The sequence below is a fragment of the Lynx rufus genome, unplaced genomic scaffold (assembly GCF_022079265.1).
Source record: "Lynx rufus isolate CCGP_SWC_20201006 ecotype Redwood Valley unplaced genomic scaffold, mLynRuf1.p SCAF_10, whole genome shotgun sequence".
In the NCBI taxonomy this organism is placed as follows: domain Eukaryota; kingdom Metazoa; phylum Chordata; class Mammalia; order Carnivora; family Felidae; genus Lynx; species Lynx rufus.
The window spans coordinates 22,911,469-22,916,566 of NW_025814824.1; the positions used below are offsets into that span (position 1 = coordinate 22,911,469).

The 5,098-nt window shown below is 43.2% G+C and overlaps 1 pseudogene; it reads left to right on the plus strand.

Moving 5' to 3' along the window:
- Positions 1-3,824: 3,824 nt before the first annotated feature.
- Positions 3,825-4,744, plus strand: LOC124524113 (protein SET-like; annotated as a pseudogene).
- The last annotated feature ends 354 nt before the right edge of the window (positions 4,745-5,098 follow it).

A 5,098-nucleotide genomic window follows, 5' to 3' on the forward strand; every position in this document is an offset into this window, starting at 1 on the left:
GGCGTGGCGACGTCCAGAAGAGCCACGCAGCGGGCCGAGTAGGGCCCAGGGAGTCACACGCAGGGGCGGCCCCGCGCCCAAAGGGAGCGGCACCAAGGGCGGGGCCACGTCCTGTTGGGGACAGGCACAGAGGCGTGGCGACGTTCAGGGCTAGCCATATCAGGGGCGAACGTCCCGGGAGCCACCCCCAGGGGCGGCCCCCAGAGGTTGTGGTGTTTGCCCTGTCGATGGCGGCCATGTTGGGCAGTCTAACGGTTAGCCCTCTCACCTCAGACTTCTGGAATCTGTGTCCATCACTTCTGGAAGACGAGAGTTTTATTTGCCTCAAAGGTAGATTTTGACGAAGGTTTCTGGATGCTGGAATGACCTTGTCTCCTGCGCTGACAGAGGGATCCTTCCCAAAGTCTGCCATTTCCATCCTGGCGGTTGCTCCTTCAGGCCGCGCAACCCCTGACTCCCTCCCACAGGAGGCTGCTGCCTGGGAAAACGTGCTGACGCCCGGGGGTGGGGCTGCGCCTGGGCCGCGGGGCCCCTGTTGCCGAGGTCACTGGATGGCGCTTGCGCGGGTGAACCTAGCGTGGAATGTAGCGGCGATGTTGGCTGATGTTAAGACGTCACTTTACACCAGCTGCCTGGTCTTGCCCAAGAAGCCTTTCTCAGAAGTCATCTCTAGGTGCAGAGATAAAATATCTTATAGGGGTGGTCCTGAGGCCTGGAATGATCAAATGAAGTTTTGAGTAGTGTTAAGGGCCGATGTTAATGCACGGGTTGGGGGTGCAGATGGTGACCACGTGGGCCTGCAGCCCCTAGACGCCAATGCCTTGGAAATGCCTGCACCAGTCAGGAGAGTGAGGCTTCAAGATGCAAGTTCATGCACTAAATTAGGAATCCTCATTTCTGATTCCCTGCGAAACCGGTAACTGGTAGGATGCTCCCAGTCTGCTAGTTGTTTTCAAAGGAGCCACAAGAGCTTTAATTGCTGCTTGGACCTAGCGGTGAGTCTAGTGGGAATGGTTTGGGCGAACCCCAGGTATAAGCCAATGGAGGCGTTCTGCATGGAGAGGAAGAGGCAGAACCTTCTTTCGGCCTTGCAAGATCAGGGATAGCAGGACGTGAGTGTCTCCATGAAGTGGATATCATGTTTTTTATTAGGCAGAAACTCTCAGGTAATGGCCCTAAATTGCAGGTATTGATGTATTGATGCCTCTGTGTGTCCTGGTTCCGTGTTGGGAAGTGTCACCATGTTTATCGTAGTAGGAGGTGGAAGAGAATCGTATTTGTGACTATTTCCCCTACTAGAAAGTGCACTTTTAGTGTATTTGGAAGATATGGAAAAGTAGTAGAGGAGAAACCTCATAGATTCCCACCTTCAAAACAATTACCATTAACTTTTTGATGCATCTTTTAGAGATTTTGCTGTGCCTACTTTTAACATTGCTTAAATCTTATGCGCCTGAAATGAAAAACACTATCATAAACATTTTTATGTTATTGTAAACTTTCATAACATTTTTATGAGAATATTCTCTTAAGTGGTAGAGTATTTAATTCCACTTTCTGTTGACATTTGTGTAGTTTCTAACTTTTTGCAGGTTTAATATTTTGCTTACCATATTTGGTAATAATTGTACTTGCTCATAAGCCATCCTGTTCCAAACAGCACAAAGCTTTTCCTAAATTTCTGAGTAACCAGGAATCTGCTGCCCTGGGCCAGATTTTTTCTCTTTTTCCAGCTTCCTAGATGAGTTATCCATTCCTGTGGTTAGGTGTTTCAGCACTGGATTCTCCTCTGAGTTTCAAAGCAACAAAACCACCTGCTTGGTAAAACACCCTTAGTGTGAGATCTTCCAAACTTAACCTGTTGTCTTCCTTTATCTCCGACAATCCCTTCTGCAGACAGTCTCAATATCAGTAGCATCTGACTGTCCAAGCAAGAAACACAAGAGCCATTTTACATTCCTCCCTCTTTATTTTTCCTGTAGCTAGTCAGCTACTACATGGAGGAAGTGGAAAAATATGCTGTGCAGACAAATCTTAGAGCTCTCACAATATACTACATTCCCCCCAAATAGAAGGTAAGAGCCTTCAGGTCATAAGCTATATTTTTGTGATTAAATTTTTAATTATATTAGTAATATATGTTCACATTCTCCTGAGTCAAAATTAAGACATTCTTATTAAATACCCCATTGCAAAACAAAAACAAGTGTCTCATTCCACATTAATTAATTAATTTCCTTGCTACTTATATCAATATAGACGATTGGTTTTCTACTTGATTTAATTCAGTTTGCTACTATCAATATTTTTTTAAAAATTTCTTAATGTTTTATTTTTGAGAAAGAGAAAGGGAGTACAAGTGGGGGAGGGACAGATAGAGAGGGAGATACAGAATTTCAAGCGGGTTCAAGTCTCTGAGCTGTCTGCACAGAGCCCGACATGGGGCTCAAACTCACAAACCATAAGGTCATGACCTGAGCCAAAGTTGGCCACTTAACCGACATCAAGGTGCCCCTGCTACTATCAATATTTATTTTGGTGTCCAAATTGTCACATTTAGCTCATTACTGCAGTCTGACTTTTGTGTTCTTTTGATTTGTCTCATCACTTTCTACTTTCTGACCCAAAGATGTTTTAGTCTCATTGTATACTTTCCCCTGCAAATCCTGGGTTCAGCCATGTTTCCAGGTAGTCCTGCTTTCTTTAATAGAGAATGGTGTTGAGAAGCCAAGACCAGTGTGCTAGATACATTCATTATTAAGATGTTGTAGCTTGTAGGTCCTTTCAATAAACAAAGGGAATACATATAAGCATGCACACTGACACAAATTAACGGATTTAAATATTAGTTTATTTCTGTCTACATCTATATATGTTGAGAGTCATGAGTTCACACAATACTTCCAGTTAGTATCTAACACCACTGGGTTCATTATAGTTTTCTACCTCTCCATGTTTTAATTAATTAATTAATTTTTAATGTTTATTTTTTGAAAGAGAGAGAGAGAGATTCAGAGCATGTGAAAAGGACAGAGAGAGTGGGAGACACAGAATCTGAAGCAGGTTCCAGGCTCTGAGCTGTACGCACAGAGTCCGACATGGGGCTCAAACCCACAGAAGGCAAGATCATGATCTGAACAGAAGTTGGATGTTAACTGACTGAGCCACCCAGGTGCCCCTACCTTTCCATGTTTTTAACTTCTTTCTTCAACAGTGAGGAACCTGGTTCCCTTATTTTTTTAATATGTATGTACTTGTTCAATCATTCCAACTGTATGGATGCAGTTTTCATCTCCACTGTCTCATCCATGTATGGATATCTTTTTCTACCACTTAGATATCAACGTGTGTGGCAGCTGTGTTTTGTAGACACCCATACTGCACCAGGCAATGCTTCTATGCCAAGCCCCTCTTCATACTGCTTGGGCTGTGACTCCCAGCTCTGGGACACTGCTGACCCCTCTCTACTGGCCTCCTCTATCCCCTTTTGGTGTGGATACCCATTTTGCTTGGTTCACCTGTTGGCTCTAAGACTGAATTACTTAGAAAGGGAAAAGGAAGAAAATACTGTATATCCCCACCCCACCCCCGCTTTCTTGAGACATATTTGATATGCAAAAAACTCATGTATTTGAAAGTGTACAACTTGATGAGTTTTGATAATGAAATCATAATCAAGATAACAAACATCCATATCTTCCCATTCATTTGAGTTTTTTAAAATGAAAGCTTTTGAGTAATTGGAGCTTCTTCCAGAACTGCATTTGCCCTTGTTTCATGGAGTTTCCTCACAACCTGGCCCCCTAATGCCAGTCTTCACTCCTGCCTCAAACAAAGAAACCGAGACGACCTGCTGTCCCCAAGCCAGATGAGATGTTGACCTCTCAGCACTTGCCAAAGGGAGAAAAAGAAGAACAAGAAGCAATTGAACATATTGGTGAAATACAAAATGAAATAGATAGACTTAATGAACAAGCCAGTGAGGAGCTTTTGAAAGTAGAACAGAAAATATAACAAACTCCACCAACCATTTTTTCAGAAGAGGTAGGAATTTATTGCCCAAATCCCAAATATTTTGGTAACAACATGTGTCAGCCATCCACAAGTGTCTGCTTGGGGAGGAGGATGAAGAGGCACTGCATTATTTGACAAGAGTTGAAGTGACAGAATTTGAATATATTAAATCAGGTTATAGAATAGATTTTATTTTGATGAAAACCCTTACTTTGAAAATAAAGCTCTCTACAAAGAATTTCATCTGAATGAGAGTGGTGATCCATCTTCAAAGTCCATTGAAATCAAATGGAATTCTGGAAAGGATTTGATGAAACATTCAAGTCAAATGCAGAATAAAGCCAGCAGGAAGAGACAGCATGAGGAACCAGAGAGCTTTTTCACCTGGTTTACTGATCAGGTGCAGGTGAGTTAGGAGAGGTCATCAAAGATGATATTTGGACAGATCCATTACACTACTGCTTGATTCTTGATATGGATGATAAAGAAGGGGAAGGAGGAGGAGGAGGGGGAGGGGAGGAGGAGGAGGAGGAGACGGAAGAGGAGGAGGAGGAGGGGGGGATTGGAAGATATTGATGGAGACAGAGATGAGGATGAAGGTGAAGTAGATGAAGATGATGATGAGGGGAGGATGAAGGAGAAGGTGACTAATTTGAAGTCTCTTTTCTCTCCCTTTATAACCACGGTTCTCAACTTATTTTTGGGGGGAAATGACTTGAGCAGAATATAGTGGGAAAAGATTCTCTACCCCCTTCTGTTCCAAATTCATTTTTATCCCTTCCTGTCTCAACAAAAACTTTATGGAATCAGCACCACTGTGCTCTGTGGGGAAAAAAGAAAAACCTTCTGCTCCCTTAGCTCTGCTGGAAGCTGGAAGGTCCTAGGCCCCCGTGTAGTAGTGCGTAGAATTCTGGCTTTTTTCCTCCTTTCTCTGTCTATTTGGCTCAGAGATTATACTGTGCCTCTATGTGAATGTGAACAGTTAGCATTTACCAACACATATCTGTCTACTTTCTCATGTTTAAAAAAAGAAAAAAAAAACTTTAAAAAATGGGGCTATAGAAGGTCATCAAAGGGTGGGCGT